The sequence below is a fragment of the Sinohyriopsis cumingii genome, chromosome 2 (genome assembly GCF_028554795.1).
Source record: "Sinohyriopsis cumingii isolate HCF-2022 chromosome 2, ASM2855479v2, whole genome shotgun sequence".
NCBI classification, from domain to species: Eukaryota; Metazoa; Mollusca; class Bivalvia; order Unionida; family Unionidae; genus Sinohyriopsis; species Sinohyriopsis cumingii.
The window spans coordinates 92,758,087-92,776,594 of record NC_142962.1 but is presented as its reverse complement, the minus strand read 5'-3'; positions in this window follow the sequence as shown (position 1 = coordinate 92,776,594).

Sequence of the window (18,508 nt, the reverse complement as noted above, 5' to 3'; positions counted from 1 at the left end):
GGGTACATTAGCGTCAATGGGAATTAGCATTACAGAGACCCCTGGGTCAGATTAGCGTCAAGGGAAATTTAACATGGAGAAAAATCGTGGGTCAGATTAGCGTCAAGGGAAATTAACATGGAGAAAAATCGTGGGACGGTTTAGCGTCAAAGGAATTTAAACAGGGTGGGACTTTATAGCGTCAAGGGAAATTGAACATGGGATTTTTTTTTTTTTTTTTAAATTTTTTTAAAAAAGGGGTAGGCAATGGAAAGGCTATCTCTTTTCGAGAAATATGGCTGGCCCTGAAAAGGGCCTTTGGGTTTTCTTCTTCTTCTGCTTCTAATTTCTTCTTTTTCTCCACCAAGTTCTTATTTTATCTCCAACACTCTTTCTCTTCTTCTCTTTCTTTTTCTCCTGCTCTTCTTTCTTCTTCTTCTCTTCCTCCTCTTCTTTCTTCCTCTTCTCATTTTCTTCTTCTTTTTCAATCTTTTCGTTCCATTTGCTTATTCTTATTCTTTCCTCTTCATCCTCCTTCTCCTCCTTTATCTCTTTCATGACACCACTAATCTTGTCCTTTACCTTTTTTAAGTTATTAATTTCCATCTTTACACGATGCGGACTATAGGAATAATGGTCTTCAACCAGTCTTATTAACATCTGCTCCATCATTCCTAAGTTGTCTAAAACGTCTTGTAATGTTTGTATTTTGTCCATTTGGTTAGAAGCCATCTTCTTTTTTTTATTCTTTGCAGAATGGTTTGAACGACGAATACTGTGGGTTCTTATACTTAAAGCGCGTACGTGAAGGAAAACATCCCCCTAAAACGTAAAATTGATCTTACCTAGATCATGACCAAACAACGCGCGAACGTGAAGGAAAACATCCCCCTACTTTTTCATTTCATATAATAAAACCCAAACTATACTTTCTCATTTCATATAATAAAAACCCAAACTATACTCTCCACATACGCTAAGAAACGATAAACAAAATCCATAATCTACTATCCACACAATCGTACGTGAGCCGTTACAAAACCCAAACTATACTCTCCACATACGCTAAGAACAATAAACTAATCCATAATCTACTATCCACACAATCGTACGTGAGCGCTTACAGAACCCTAACTATACTCTTCACCTACGCTAAGAAACAATAAAGAAACCCATAATCTACTATTCACACAAACATACCTTAGCTCTTACAAGCACCAACACACAAACACATACCCTCACACTATCTTAAAAAAGAGTTAGTGTTTATATTCACACTACTCTACCTACACATTGGCAAATTGATGGTTATTTCTTTTCTAGAGTATTGGGTAGCCCTGAAAAGGGCTGGGTTTTTTTTGAACTTCATGGACACCTGGTTAATGGTGGCACCTTCCAGGCCTGGCGCCGCATACACATCTTATCCCCCAGTTACTTTTTACCTTTTGGGGGGAGAGAGCAGAGGCAGGATATGTCGCTTCAGAATCCCAATTTTCGCTCTCTGGGATTCTGAAATTTCTTCTTCTTCTCTCCTTTTCCTCCTCCTCCTCTTCTTTGTATCTTCTCTCCTCCTCTTTGTATCTTCTTTCCTATTCTTCTTTATATCTTCTCTCCTCCTCTTTGTATCTTCTTTCCTCTTCTTCTTTATATCTTCTCTCCTCCTCTTCTTTGTTTCTTCTTTCCTCCTCCTCTCTTATCCTTCCCTCCTCCACAATGGCTTCCGCGGCCAGTTCATTTAATATGCGCCTGGCATATTCCAGATGCACATGAAGTTCCAAGAGTTTCTCCAGTCTCGTGTTCATTTTTGGTGTTGATCAATCAACAAGGGTAGCTGGACTGCCGAACGAGTTTCAATTTATAGTGAAAGCGCGGACGTGAAGGAAAACATCCCCTAAAAACATAAATTGATCTTACCTAGATCATGACATAAAACAACGCGCCGACCTAAAAGAAACACTCACTCACTTTTTTATGCTACCCATCACTATTTTAAAAATTTTTTATAAATCACTTCAATAGACTATCCACATACGCAAAGCAATCCAATCTAACTCCAAATATACACCTCAAACACCAAAAAAAAAAGGACATCATTTTAATCTACTATCCATACCAACTTACTTAACCACTTACAAACACAAACACACAAACACATACCCTCACATTTTTTTGAAAAAGAGTTAGTGTTTATTTTCACACTACTCAACCTACACACATTGGCAAATCGATTGTTATTTCTTTTCTAGAGTATTGGGTAGCCCTGAAAAGGGCTGTTTTTTTTTTTTCTTTCCTATGGCATTCTTTTTAGTTTCTAAGAATGCGATGTCCTCTGAGGATAGACTTTCTGGCGATAGGTCTGCTTCTTCGGAAAGAGATGAAGAACTCTTTGGTGTCGATACGACAATCGACAAAGCCTCTGTCAGCTTCAGGTTGCTGCTGCTGCTCTTGTTGTTGTTGTTGCTGCTGTCTCTGAAGTCTGTACTTCTCTGTCCATTCTTCTTTTTCCCTGTTCATTTCTTCTCTGAAGAGCTCTTCTATCAGGTCTTCAGTGATTTTTAGCATTCTCACATTCTCTATTTCTTCTGGCTTCGGTATCAGACTGTGTCTGACCCTATGCAAATTCACGTAGGCTTCGTTGAGTTTAGCTAGTTTGGAGCACATCTTCTTAGGAGGATGAGTCTACAATGGATGGTTAGACTGGAAACAACCCGGTTCTTAAAGTCAAAGCGCGGACGTGAAGGAAAACATCCCCCACACGGTTTTTGAGTCGCAACGTTTAGTGAGTGTCATGAGAGGGATAGTAAGAAATGAAAGAGCATCAATCCAACATTCTTATAGCTAAACAAAAGACAAAGGCATTTTTTTCAAAACACAACATTTTTTATTCAAAAATCACTTAACACTAAACAACAACTCTAACATTTTTTAACAACAATGCAACACTAAAAGTTTCTCCACTAGGTAAAGAGGGATAACAGTCTTCCATGGTTTCTAGTAATCTAGGATGACTTCTCTCAAACTGTTGATTTCTATGGTATTATCGAATTCTGCATACAGGATGACGTTCACCGTTTCATCAGGGTCTCGGTCTTTAAACTGAATTTCCACACGAATCTGGCCGGATTTTATAGGGTGGAAATGTCCCTCGTCGCTGCCTTGGTCTGGAGTGAAATCGAAAGCCCACAAAGCGTAGCCTCCTGCATAATCCTCGTACGTAATACCGTGACTGGTATTGGTTCCTAACTGTCCGGTGGCTTCGTACAAGGACAAGTATGATTTCAAGTAATTCTTCTTGGTAACGTCAGGTTGGAAAGGTCGGGTACACAAGGTCTTGCCATCGCGACTGACTTCGATTTTGGACACGCCAAAGTGTTGAAAGTAGAAAGGATTTTTTTCGGCAGCTCCGTTGAAGGCTGTATTCTCGACGATACCAACGATCAAACGTTTGGGTAACTGTCCTTGGAACAGATGATCTTCGATCATGGATCGCTGTCCCTTGGGAATGGTGAAGGTTTTCACTTCCACGCGTCGTATGGGATACTTGGCGGTCGTTCTGCTCAACGTCTGATTGATGTCGTTTCCCACTTTAGGTAACACTTCCACACGGCGTACGTAGAGTCTGGCTTCTAGGATTTTGGTTTTGTAACCGTCATTATCAGCCATCAAATGGAAAGCGGCACTGCTACGATTCAGTCTCAGGCGGACATCAACCCCGTTCAGCAAATACTTTTCTTGCAACCACATGTCCAAATGCAAACGATCCATCAGTTCTAAACTTGTGTCGGCTCCCGTGATTCTCTTTCTTCGTTCTACAAATCCATCATTGTTGTCTTTCTTTTCATCAGTTTCCAATATTTCAAACTTGGTAGGTTCGTCAGCTTTCCATACCACACAGGCATTGAGATGAGTGTTCTTGGCATCTATTCCGTACGTCAAGAGATTTTCCAGGTAGGCACGATAAGGGTAAGTATCCATGCTGCTACTGACCAGTTTGTTATTCAAATACAAGTCCACTCCACTGAACAAGGAATGCATGAAATTGTTGACGGGAGCTACTGCTTCATCGTCTATAGCACCTCCAGTCTTATCTAGAATTTTGACTTTCAGGTACAAGTAACTGCTATTCAGATCGATGTAATCTTCGGGCTGTCCTTTGATTTCAAACTCGATGAGAGCGGAATCGGTCAGTGAGGAGACGGGGTGAAATTCCACCCACTGGGATTCTTGCATCGTCATCATCGTGGGGGGCATGGCAAACAGATCCAGTTCCGTCTTGGAACAAGCGCAAGATTCTCGGTGCATCATTTTTTTTGTCTCTTTTCTCAATAATCGAAAACGTCTAAATCTCGAACGGTTCTTCTTTTCTTGGCCTTTCTCGCTTTAAGTCTGGTGAAAGGGTGTTTTCTTCGTCGTCTCTTTCTGCCTTGTCCTTGCTGAATGCCTGACTCGGTAGCGTGCAGGGCATTTGTAGGTGTTTCTCGTTGGCCTAAAATGTCTTTGCCCGTTTGCAGCAAGACATTTTTGCCTGCCCTCATGAAGGCTTCTTTAGGGTTTTGTTTGTCGATGATGACATTTTGGAGAAATTCTTTGCCTTGCGTCAGTGCCGCATCTTTCAAGGCGTGCAATCCGCGTGTCACCATCGGTTTCAACACCGGGGCCACCGAACGAAAGGCCGATTTTAACATATCTCCTAAGCCGTGTCCTCGCTGTCGAGCAACCCCTCGGTACACTGGATACATGACTTACTTACGAGTCGTGAGAGAACCGTTTTCGAAAATGGAGTTTCACCGTGACTTTTCCTTTGGTGAATGGAATATTTTGTCCCAGAACTCCTTTTATAGCAATGTTGACCGTGTCCAAATACGACTTACTGACAGGCAAATAGTGAGGATGTACAAATTCGCGGTGGACGTGGTAAGTGTTTCCACCTTCCTCGTCAGCGTCCGTGGCAGAATCCACTTTGAAAGGAATGACACGCAGTAACGGTACGGAGGTGTGTCCCACCACGTTGTACTCCACCACATCGGAATACACGAACATCAAATTCAGTCCTTGGTTCAGTTCTACCGGGGCACGAAATAACTTGCTAAAAGACTCGTTGTCGTAAACGATGGGTAATTCGTTTTTCTTCAGCATGGTCTTTCTCATGTCCATGTCTCCGCCCAACATGTCAAACAATTCAGGACAAAATAAAATGGACATGATTTTACTCCGTTCAAATTTCATCAAGAAGCGACGAGCTGCTTTGTGGTACTCCATGGTGACACTTTTGTTGACATGCTCCAAAGCTTTCAGAAACACGACATTAAACCTGGAGGCTATGGTGCTGACCAAATGTTGACCACTAAAATAATAGCCTGGGGGAATGAACAAGTGATAGGTGGTGTACTTTTGTGTACGGGTTTTCTTGTCATATTTGACATTGCTATCCATCCACTGTTGCATTTGCTCGTCATGAACTTCCACATCAAAAAAATTTTGATTGGGAAGGACATTGAGGACTTGGGTCGGGTGAATGATTTCTACTAAAGCCACTTCCCAATGGGCTTCGTGATCTAACTGGATGGCTTGAGGTAATTTGGCCGTGTAACAGCACAACGTGTTCTTGGGAAACACCTCCATGGAACTGTCACTGGGTAAGGTTAAGTAAAATTGGTTTTGGTGACTCGTAATTCCAGAGTTCTGTGGCTGTCCGAAGGGTTACTGGACGTCAGAGGCGTGTCTCCGTCTAAAATGGGGTTCTGGTTGTGATTGAAGTGGTGACTGGCACTGGCACTGGACACAAGGTTCCCGGGGTTCCCGTTCGAGGTGAATTTCAGGGAGGGATTAGGAAGCAGGTAACCGATGCAACTGCTCAATAAAATGGTCCACAATTGTTTGTCTCCTTGTTGCAAACTCAAATTGGCGATGGCTGCCCCGATGACACAATACACCACGAAGATTTGGCAGAAAAAGACGATTTGCGTTTTAGGCACACGTTCTCCACACCACACCCACAAGGGTTGTTTTTGTAAATCTTGCACAGAAGAACTAGGTGAAGGAGGAGTGGTCGACGTAGCTGCGTCTGCTGTGTGAAAGGGCATGATGGTCACTTCTTTTTATAGTCGATGACTTGCGAAGCGTCGATCCAAGAATCAAAACTGGGTGGATATCCTTTCCAACATACTTTGACTTCTTTGACACGTCGTTTGCCCACTTTACGGGTTCTGCGTTCGAGAATGCTTTCGATGTCGTACACGTCGTCTTCTTTTTTGGTGACACGTTGTAACTCGGGCAAATAAAACGTTCCTTTGAGCACTTCTCCGTTCATGTCTTCCAATTTATAGACGGTAGGATGACGGCCATGCACTCGTCCAGTGACGCGAAACAATTCGGTCGTCCAGTTAGGTAAGTAACCTTTGTCGAAAGTGCGTTTGGTTTTGCCAATGCGCACCCAATCTCCTACGGCCAACACTCCACTTTTCTTGGGGACAGCCCTCGTCGGGGACGTACCAAACAGGCGCTCAAATACCAGCACTTCGTTGTCGGGAGTCACGTCTTGCGGGGCACGTCCGATGCTTCGATGGTAAGATTGGTTGTACGCTTGCACCAGGTGCGGTAAGATGTCGATGTACTTCAGAGTGTGGTGATGCGTAAAATATTTCCACATGCGTTCTTTCAAAGTGCGTTGAAAACGTTCCACGATGCTGGCTTTGGTTTCGGGATTCTCGGTGGTAAAAAAATGAATGTCACGTTTCTTTAATTCTTTTTGGAAAGCTTGGTTCAGAAATTCGGTGCCTTTGTCCGTTTGCCATCGAAGAGGGTGACGACCGCTTTGTTTCAACACCCGTTGCAGGGCTCGCACTAACTCGCTGCTCGATTTGGAAGTCAAGGGTACGACCCAAGCAAATTTGGAAAAGACGTCGATGACACAAAACAAATATTTGTAGCCACGATTGTAGCTGGCCAAATGAGAGACATCGGCTAAATCGGCTTGCCATTGATGATCGATGCCTTCCACTCGGGTGCGACTTCTGGCAAACTTGCGTCGAATGGGTTTGTGTAAAGTGTAGGTAGCTTGTTCTTGTAACCATCGTTGCACTTGAGGTAAACGGAGACTTTTCAGTCGCGTTTTGGCAGCACGATACAATTTTTGAACTCCTGCGTAACCTGCAGGATGGGAGGGATCGTAGTAAATGCTGGCTAAGACTTTTTCCATTTTTTTTGTGTTGGTTGGTGTGTTAATAAGACACCCACTCTTGGAGGATGCTACTCTTTTTCTCTTGGGGTATTTTCTTGGATTGCAATGCTTTGCGTGTGCGGCCAGCAATAGGTGTCGAAGAGGAGAAGGATGTCTGAGCGGGGGATATCGGTTCTTGTTTCACTTCTGTCTTCACTTCTGTCTTCACTTTCTTTTTCTCTTGTGAGGAAGAAGGGGTGGCCATCATCTTTTTAATCCATCCAATTCTGGAGGTAGGTGGTGTTGTTAACTTGCGTACTTTTTCTGGTGGAGTTTGAAACCCTTCCTCTTCTTCTCCTTTTTCTGTCTTGGTCACGGGTACTGGTGGTACTGGTACTGGTACTGGTACTGGTGCTGGACTTTTCATCAAGGTCTTAAAATCTTTCAGAGTGGGTAGAGCTGTTTCGTCTAAAGCTTTCTGGTGAAAGAGTTGCAGTCGTTGCAAGAGTTGACCGTACTTTTGCGATTTTTCTGTTTCGGACAAATCTTGGCGATCCATCAAGGACTGCAATTCGTGTTGTAACTGGGACATCTCGCTCAAATGGGGATTGGGAGGTAAATGCGGGGTGTGTTGTTCTTGCCACCGATGGTATTCCATCCATCGTTTGTAAGGCACTAAAGCTAGTTTTCGTCCTTCCATGGGGTTGTCAGGGGTCGATTCTGAGATCTTGGAACTTCCGAGGCCTTTTTATCTTGCTCCCACCAGTCCTCCCAACATGGTTCCCAAGACTCCTTTCAGTATGGGGCCTAACAAGAGAGGTAAAATACCTCCACGTTGCACTAACATCTTCTTTTTTTGACGAATGGGAATTTTCTTTTGAACAATTTGGCGAAGAACGTGACGATGTTTGCCTAAGCATTGTTTCTGGTGTTTGGACAAAGGGATCGTGCCTTTCAAAACGTTCAAACAACAATCGCACACGGTATCGATGACCTCTTTGGAGGCTGTTTGAATGAGTTTTTTTCGTAGGGGTGGAGAAGCTTTGGACAGGACAGATAACATGTCCCCATGTTTGGCTAAACGTGGTGGCAGTCCTTTCCTTTTCTTTCCTTGGGGTTTTCTGGAGGGTGACATCTTTGAGTCTTCAGGAGCACCAAAAAACACTGATACCCGACTTGGTCACAGGCCTTTTTTATACTGGAACGCGTCGCCACTGATTGTCTTTACGTCGTATTAGTTTGAGGACAGGCATGACACGTCGTGCAGGGATACGTAACGGACTAAATCGAGCCAGTTCTTGCTTGGACAAATCCAGTAAACTTTGTAACATGCCCGATCTTTCTTGAACTTTGATTTTGGGAGAAGGTACTTTGTGAGCAGCAGCCACTGCCACTAAATTGGAAGGTCCTGCCACTGGGGAAGTTCTTTTGGGGGTCATCAACGGAGAAGTTCTTGGTGTGATCAACGTCTCCAAGTACTCTTCAGTTCTGGGTGTCATTAACGGAGAAGTGGACAAACGTGAAGCTGCCGGAGACGCAGTCACCGCTGTGGCAGGTCGTGGTTTGCGAGTGTAAGGTTGCGTCCTGGCCGAAGTGCCTCTCTTGCGACTAGTTTTCTGTGGACTTTTCTTTTTCTGGGGGCTTCTTTTCTTTTTCCGGGGTGGTGGTGTCTGGTCAGAGGAGGGTCCTGCCACTGGAGAAGTTCTCCTTGGGGACCTGGTCTTTTTCTTCTTGGGGCTTCGTTGGACTTTTGTCTTGGGTATAACTTTGGGGGCATTAGGATCCCATCTTAAGAGTGAGCGAATGATGACCCCTCCTAGAGTACCGCTCCCTCCAGGTTTCAAAATGATTTGTTTTTTGGTTTGAGTGTCGATGCGGGGATCGGCCAGTTGGACCAAAGCGACTTTGTTTCGATCAAAAAAGCGTTTGGTTTGATGAGGAATCTGAATGATTCCTTGGAGTAATTGACGTGCCGTCACCGTGAACCATCGTAAGACTTCTTTGAGACTAGCTTCTAAGACACGAGCTCGTGTTTGTGGATCTTTTTCTCGACTGATGCCATACAAGGCACGAATCAATTTGACGGGAAGATGCGACTGAAGGGACGTCATGTTCGCACTGAGAGTGAGACAGACGAAAAAGGGTCTGAGGTTTTTATAGATTTTTTTTATGGGGAGTGAAATGAAGTCGAGGACGGAGACGTGTACAGGACAGGCCCTCCGTCTTGGCACCAGTGGTGAAACAAGTGGGTACGAAATCGCAAATCCTCGGGGGTCGTAGGTTTCAAATCGACGAGTAAATAGGCGTGTGGAGTTTGAGTGGCATCGTCGTACGCCTGAGTCAGCCAAGGCGTTCCTAACTGTTTGGCTAAGACTTGCACTTGCGATTTATCTCGAGGGCTTTTAAACAAGACCACGTAATGTGCATTGAGACTGATGGTGCGATGGGCTTTACTTTGTTGAAACAAATTTTGGGTGATGTAAACGACACTGGCATTACGGTGATGCCCTTTGCGCGTGAACCACAGTTTAATTTCTTCTTCGTCTTCTCCTAACATGTCGTCAAAAATGACCAAATGGGTTAGACGGGAGTCAGAGACGATGCCATCGTCTTCTTTAGGAATGCCTTCCACAAACACGATGGAATCGCCTTGACTTTCTCGCAAGAGGCTGTACGCCGATTGCCACTCTTTGTAACACCACACGATTCGTTGAGGGGGTCGATCGATCAAATGATGTTTATGTTCGATCAAACGTTTGACGAATTCGGTTTTGCCTGAACCGCTAGGTCCAGCAATGAGCATGTTAAAGGGATGGCGAAGATACAAAGCCTCCCAACTGGCACGATCTAAGTGTTCGTCGATGACTTTGACAGTAGAGGAAGAGGGAGCAGAGACAGCAGAGGTAGCCATGGTGTGAGAAATGTCACTTGTGACACGAAAAACAAACAAGACAAGAGTTTATATACTTTTTCAGAACACGTTTATTGAATGTTTTTTTCAAACATGAATACGAAAGACAAAAATACATAAAAGCCAAAGGCTTAAGTACAAGAATAAAAGGCACATGATAACCATGAACGTGGAATAAACACAAGTGTCTGTACAACATGTTTTGGGTAAAGTTCTAACCAGTTCTATAGTAGGGGGTAAGGTCACACAAGTGTCCTCCCGAAAGGGTCTTTCAGGCCTGTCCACGACAGTCCCGTCCTGGGTGACGGGTTCTTCTGGCACCGTCACTAACACGGGTTGAAAAGTAACTTTTTTCCTTGAATAACTCTCGTGCATACTGGGCCACCTCTTGGGTCCAGGCCAAACCAATCTGGTTTCTTCTTCGTCAACGACATGGTAAGTTACTTCAATGAACAATGAACTATCGATCTTGCCTAGGGTTCCTTTTTATATACAGACCAATACCGACGTGACCGTACGGTAAGGTGAAGTGATTGGGAAGTCGCACTCGCTTCTGGCATACAATTTGATAGACTTTTTCCAAGGGTCGACTGACGATGTGGTGAGTGGGTAAACGTACAATCTTGTTCGGTTGATAAGTGGTCACTTTAAAGTTTCCATCCTCTCCCTTTTGCAAGGCTTCTTTCAATACCCCAAAGTTGACCACTCGACTGGTACGATGATTCAGAGTCAGTCCTTTCACTTTGCACGTCGTGTGCACTTCTCCTTGTTTGTCCCGGTATTCGTAGCCGTAATTTTTGGGACCACCACTGACGAAACTTAGAATCTTGTCGTCGGGATGCTCGTCTGTCCAGGCTCCTAAACGGTCTCCTTCGATGTCAGGGTGCTGTTGAATCGGGTGATGGATGTAAATGCAACTGTCCGTGTCAAAGTACAGGACGCGTTCTTCTAACAGTTCTAAAGCTTCGTACAATTTTAAGCGAGCATGAGCTGTCACGTAAGCCGCAATGATGACATTTCCAAAAGGGTCGTCTTGTACAAAGTCCAGATCTTCTTCGTAATTGACCAAGATTAAATCCTCTCGAACGACGTCCACGTGTTTCATGTATTTGGTTTTGTCGTGAATCATCTGGAAGTAGCGGGAAGGTTCTGTCAAATATTCCGTCTTGGGTAAACACGGTCGTTGTGCCATTTTACCCCACAAGCAATTTAACATCACTTTGGCAAACGATCGCCTGCCTTCGTTTTTTTCGATGTGGTCTAAAGAAATGCCTTCTTGTTCGTAGTATTTCTCTTTGAATTGTATTTGGTCTTCGGGAGTGTGACACCAAGAAGGATAGCCGCTGGCTTCTTGTTTCAGTTTCAAAAAGGCATCCACGTAGTCGGCGAAAATGCCTTTCTGAGTAGGGTCACCCTTGTGGTACTGTTGTGTCTTGGGAAAGTGGCAAATTTCGTACACTTCTAACAGTTGGTATCCCATGTCCAGAGCTTTGAACAATTCTACGCTGACCCAGGTTCCCGTCAAGGCACGTTCTTCCTGGCTGTGCTGACAAGGTTGGTCTTGGTTGCACGTTTCGGCACAAGTACGGCACAAGGGAAACATCAGTTTGCCTTGACAATGGTGAGGTAAGACGGGATGGTAGAGGTTCGTGGGAGGCAAAACTTTGCACTTGATCAAGCCTTCGTATTGTCGAATGTTTTTCAGGTCGATGTGTTCCGTCAACAATTGCGAGTGCCCTGTAGGAAAGTGACAATATTTGCACACGTAGGGATACAGCGAACACACGTCCAAGTATTTGATTTCTTCTCCTTTCTCTTCGTCGGCTTGGTACAGCAAACAGGTGGCATTGGTCCTTCCTCCGTACAAACTATCCCTCGGGTTCAGCGGGTCCATGAACTGGTAACTTTCCACGAGGCGTTTAAACTCGGGATCGGTTTTCAAACGGTGATCGTACTCGTGTTCCCACATTTCCACCACTTGGTATCCTTGCTGTTCTAACTTTAGGCGTCGCTGACAAGTGTCCTGGTACAAGTCTTCCATGGTTCGTTGCAAAAACTGATTTTTAGTGTCACGGTCAGGGTAACAGACGGGACATCCGTGAAATAAGCAACCGTTAAACTCGTACACGATCTTGGGGTTTTCTAAGTCCCAGCCATCGACCGAATACGTTCCGATGGTCTTTTCGCCTCCTCCGTTGCGGGCATGCTGAATCCATTTGTCTTCCTTGTCGCACAAGTAATGTAACCAACGTAGGGCTTTGACCGAGTATTGACGCTTGACATAGTGGGTCGTTTGAGGACTGATGACAGCCACGGTGTTTTCAGGCATGAATCGTTGGCGGTACACTAAGGAACACGCTTTGGCAATGGTGCAAGCTTCTTTCAGAGGATCGACCCCTCCGTGTTCCATGAACAGTTCTCGAAATTTTCCACAGCAACGCCGTAAAATGTCCACGTCGGAACGACAATACTTTAACATTTCTTCCTGAAAGTCGAAGGGGTCAGAGGCATGAGCCTGGTACCAAGCGTAGAAAGCTTCTCGTTGTTCGGTACGCATGTTGTCGGGGTCGTAATAGTGAGCCTCAGGCAAATGGGGTAGAACGGCATGTTGATTGGCTTCCGTATTGAAAAAGTGTGGAAAGTACCCTTTAGCCATTTCTGTCATTCCAAACGTTTTAGGCATTCGACTCAAAGGCATGGCCAGATAGCTCATCGAATCTTTAAACTGCACTTGTCCCACTTGCATGAAAATGATTTTGGCTCCGTTCAAAGTGACTTTAGGACGTTCGGTGCCTTGTTCCGTATAGTATCTGAGAAGAAACTGTCCATCGTATCCGGAGAAATTGTGAGCCATCACCGTGGCATGACGATGACAATCTCCGTAACGTTCGATGTCCTCTTGGCTCCACGTCTTGTCGATGGGGTCTAAGACCCATCGGGCAAAATCGGCTAACGTGTTTGGTCCCCGAAAGATTTTTTCACGTCCTCCTGGAATCTTGCTGCAGTGAGGGCAATGACTGAAGATAGGTTCTTGAATGCACTTCTCGCACGCTCGATGAGCCACGCAGAAATTAGGAATGTGAATGCCGGTCTCTTGCATGCATTCGAAATCGAAAAAGATGAAATTGCCTTTCTTCTTGTGACCGTCCTCTTTCTCTGGTGGGGGTTGGCATTTTGCACGTAGCATCGGTGTTCCAAGTCCACGATGTGGTGACAAATGTGACATTTTTTCTTTCCTCGACATACGTGTGCCTTGGCATTATTGGTAAGTATGCCTTGTCCACAGGTAGGGCATAATCTCAGGAGTTGACAAGCACATTTCTTCTGTGAACCTTGTGTTTTCAAATGTTGTTGGTAACAGGTAGGACTGACAAACGTGCGCAAACAAGTCGAACAAGGCACTGGTCCTTCGCTCAGACAGGGTGGAGAGGCCAAACATCCTGGGCATTTCATTCCACAATGCTTGTGTTGCTCTCGATTGTTATAACCATAGTCACATTTCTCACAGTAATAACTGTATCCCAGGAATCCAGTGATACTGGTAATGGTATCGAAATGGTCATCGTGATGATAGACATGAATGTATTTTCCGTCCTTAAAATCTTGGCCTCGAAACAACAGAGTTCCACGCATTTCCTGAGGGTGCACTTTCAAGGTGTAGCGTGGAGCTAGGGCATCTTGCAATTTTTGCATCTCAGGAATGCCACAGGGTGTGTCTTTGGACAGTCCGGCTTGTTGCAACAGGAGTTCTGCTTCATTTCGTTGTTTGGCTCGGTCGGATTGTTGAATAGTTTTCCAGGTTCTTTTCCATTCTACCGTGTCGTTCTTGTTGGCATAGGTTCGTCCCACCACGATGGCACGGGCTAAACACATCTGGTCTTGAGGGTTGTTAATTCGGACGAGACTCTTTTTGGTGTTGCGAAGGTCGTCCACCAATAACATCTTTTTGCATCCAGTTCCTTGAGGAGGAGAGACGTGGGCCATTTTCAGTGTGGCTTTACCATCGGTGATGTCAAACTGGTCATTAGATTGTTGCACCTGTTGTATCTTGTCCATGACTTTGGAAGGGGTCAGTTCTGCGGGTCTGCTAAACTCGATCCAAACAGGGGATTTCAAACCGTCGTGATCTATGGATAGTGTCAAGCGATCGTCTTCTTTGGCTTGACATTGTCGCTTGAGTGCGGTGAGCAAAGAATCCCACATCTCGGTGATAAACCCTTCTGCTTTCTCCAAGGGTACGTCGGCCTTGAAATCTTTAAACTTCACCGTGTAGGTGTAAGCCGTGGTTCTAAATTTTCTAGAGGAGCGCTTTTCCGTCTCTCGAATGGAATAGTACTTTTCAGGGTTGACTAAGGGTGGTGAACTTGGTTTAGAGGGTTCGGATTCTGGTTCACTCATGTCCTCTTCAAAATCACTGGCATGAATTTGTGCCAAGATTTCAGCCCTGGTACGAGGCGATAGATCAAGTTTCTGCCTCTTACTTTCTTCTTCTTCTTCTTTCTTCTCGAATGAATGGGATCGTTTCATCTTGAGTGCAAAACGTCAAATGACTCAAGTTTAAACACCATAGACTAATTTATAGTCTTGGCAAACCAGCGTATATAAAAAGGGTGTGTGTCTTGTCCTTTCACTATTCATTTCACTCTCAAGCCGAGCACAACGATGGAAGAGACTACCCAGATGGAACGTTTCGTCAGAGCTTTGCGAGGGGTCATTAGAAAATTCTCTTCAGACCAGCCGACGGACTACTCTCCTTCCTTTCGAGATAAAAGTCAAGATACTTGCTATATCTGTCAGAAGAAAGGGCATTGGTCTTCAGAGTGTCCAGACCGTCAAAAAAGAAAAAAAACAGGGGCTAAAAAAGACAAAAGTCAAGATACCTGTTATTATTGTAAAGAAAAAGGACATTGGTCTCCAGATTGCCCAAAAAAGAAACAAGAGGAGTCAGAAGAAAAGAAGGATTCTTCAGAAGAAGAGAGGGATTCTTCGGAAGAAGAGAGGGATTCTTCGAAAGAAGAGAGGGATTCTTCAGAGGAAGAAAGAAGACAATTCTATTTAAAAGAAGCAAAGAAACAGGAGAAGAAAAGAAGAAGGGAAGAAAATGAGGAAAAAACGGTGAAGAAATTCAAAAAACAGAGAGACTAAATAATGAGAAAGAAGAAGTGTACGAACTTTTTAAAGTGTTCTGTGGTGAACTGTGAATTGGATTGTAAAAAATGGATAAAAGAATACATGAATGATATAAGGTAAGTGTCTTTGAGTTTTGATTTTAAAATAAGAAGCTACACTCAAGCACTCATACACAGACACGTACTATAAGGGTAAAATGGGTGGGGTTTATTTTTGAGTTATTGGCAAATTGAAATTGTATTTCTTTTCGCGAAATGTGGGTGGCCCTGAAAAGGGCCTTTTTTCTTTATGGTGTAGGAGTGAGTTTAACCAATCAACTTTAACTGCCTTAAGCCTTTGCCACGGCCAAGGCCTACTTCTGATGATTGGGTTGAAATCACTAAGGGTGGTAGGACAGGCTTAGTCACAGGGTTGGCGTGTTTAGCCCGGGAAGGTCGTATTCTCTTCGGTCGTGATAAAGAAGTCTGATACATTTGTTTCAGACTTCTTAACTCCGCTAAAATGTCCAACAGTACCGTAGCCGTTTGAGTTTCACCCTCTTGTTTCTTTGCTGCTACTTCTTCTTGCTGTTGTTGCTGTTGTTTTTTTCTTACCTCTTCTTGTTGCTGTTGCTGTTGCTGTAGGAGAAAAGCTTGTTCCGCTTCCTTTTGTCGTTGCATAAATTTCTCCAATTCTTCTTTCTGTCTCTGTCTAAAATTCTCCACTTGCGGTAATGAAGAAGGTAACGAAGGTTCCGGAACAAATTCTTGCGAGGTAAGAAAATCCACAAAATCCCAATGTACCTCTTCTGAAAGTAAGTCCGGGTTCCCTTGGGCGGTCTCCCCTGCTGGTGCACCCCAATGGATCGTTTTCTGAGTTTCCGTCATGTTGAATCACTGTCGCATAGATTGACTGCACACAAGCGCTAGCGAATCTATATAGACCAACTGACGTCACAGACTGCTCTCTTCGGATTGGATGCGAGCTGACTGAATTTTGTAACGCGTGTTCGGATTGGTGAATGAACTCAATCCGTTTCAATCCTACCTCTGCCTATAAATAAGCGCAGTTCAGTGCATTGATTCACTTGTTCTCGTCGCTTCAAGATGTGGACCGATGTGCAATCTTCTACGCTTGTGTCTTCCATGATGTTTAGGACGGACATGCTCATGTATGTCAGGTCCAAGTGGACTGTTGTTGATAGGACATATACTAGTCAATGGATGAGGAGAGTTTACATAGAAAGACAAGGATGTCTCAAGAGGGTACTTGTGTATGGACCGGCAGTTAGAAGGAGTTTAAGAAGAAGAAGATGTGACAGATGCCATCTATGTTAATAATAATATTAACATAAACCCAAAGGCCCTTTTCAGGGCCAGCCATATTTCTCGAAAAGAGATAGCCTTTCCATTGCCTACCCCTTTTTTAAAAAAATTTAAAAAAAAAAAAAAAAAATCCCTTGTTCAATTTCCTTTGACGCTATAAAGTCCCACCCTGTTTAAATTCCTTTGACGCTAAACCGTCCCACGATTTTTCTCCATGTTAATTTTACTTGACGATAATCTGACCCACGATTTTTCTCCATGTTAAATTTCCCTTGATGCTAATCTGACCCAGGGGTCTCTGTAATGCTAATTCCCATTGATGCTAATGTACCCCACCTTACTACTTTTAGCCTTCTTAAATATATTTGATATTTGAGTATTAAAATTAGGCTTAAAATAAATAGTGACACTCAGTAGTGTAATCACATCATAACATGTTATTTCAATATCATCTAAATAAAATGTCGCATTCTTGTCGTGAGTTTTGGAACCAACAGCAATATATTGGAATTTATCTGGGGTTAACTGCATTTTATTTCCAAAAATACATATAGTTAGAGATTTACTATCTTCCTGGAGAGATGTAATAAATTTTGCCAAGAATTTATCGGACATAGATAATGTATTATCATCTGTGTAATTATACAACTTTCAATCCTTGACAAAAAAGAACGCATCATTAATAAAAATATTCAAGAGAATTATTCCCAAAATGAATACTTGAGGAACTCCTTTGAAAGTATTTAACATGCTGCTAATATTTTGACCAATTTTGACATACCGTTTTCTATTAAAGACATAGCTGTTTAAAATATCTAATGCTGACTGAGATTGATCATTAAACCTATAGTCTGAGTAATAATAAATCATGTGGTAAGAATCAAAGGCCTTATATCAATTCTTTAAGATAGCTACTAAATACTCATCTTTGAAAGTACTTTTTCCATTCTTCAATCACACGTTAAAGAGTCGACTGACATCCAAATCCAGTCATAAAATCACCCATAAACGTGTTGCAGATATTTTCAAAATATTTGACTAATTGAGAATCAATAGCGCTTTCTAAATGTATTGTTATATCCGGGAGTACACTAACAAGCCTGTAATTTCCTTTTTTTAAAACACTATTATTCTTATGGACTGGAACAACCTGTGTTACTGTTAAGCGGGTGCTAAAGATAAAAATTTATAAGATTGGTTCAGGGTTTCATAATGACGGGTTTTGCAAAATGTAAGAGTTTGGGAGAAAAATGTCATCTATACCGGTAGTTTTTTTTAACCGCAATATTACTAATAATTTACTAATAAACATTTCGTCAATAAGAGAGAGCAAAAAACGTTTGCAAGCCACTTCAGAAAGTTTATCTATAATTGACACAATATACCAACCATTGTTCCATCATTCCAGTGTTTGTTGCTACATTTACGAAGATATTACAAACATCCTGTTGCTGGATAATCAACAAATTTTTAAAAATATTTATTTATTTATTGAACATAAGTTGTCAGGATTTTATATGTTCCTCGACATCACCACCTGACCAGGTGTATGGGGCATTACCTTAATATTATTTTACATCCTTAGCTTTACTTATTTTCCATTACTTGGACACAACACACACAAACATACAAACACACATTCACAAACAGACATCTACACTCACAAATATTGTTTATAAACCCAAAGGTATCTTACATTGCCTGTTTATTTTATGCCAAAGTAAAGAAAAAATAAGATATGACACAGAAAGTTAACAAAAGGAGTCATGTTAGTCAGTATATTGTTCTCTAACAAATTTGCTTCTTTCTGCCAAACCCAGCCTTTTTTTCAGGAAACGTTTTACTATTTTCCAATTATCCTTTGACCATAGTTTTAGTTGCTCAATATTAAAATTCCTAAAACGTCTACATGATTTAGTTTTTGGCTGTACCTTAGGGACCTCACACTCATCACTAATCCCCGTGCCAAAATTGCAAATGTTATCACATCTACTACCTTGTCAAGCACAACAGAGACTTTTGTTT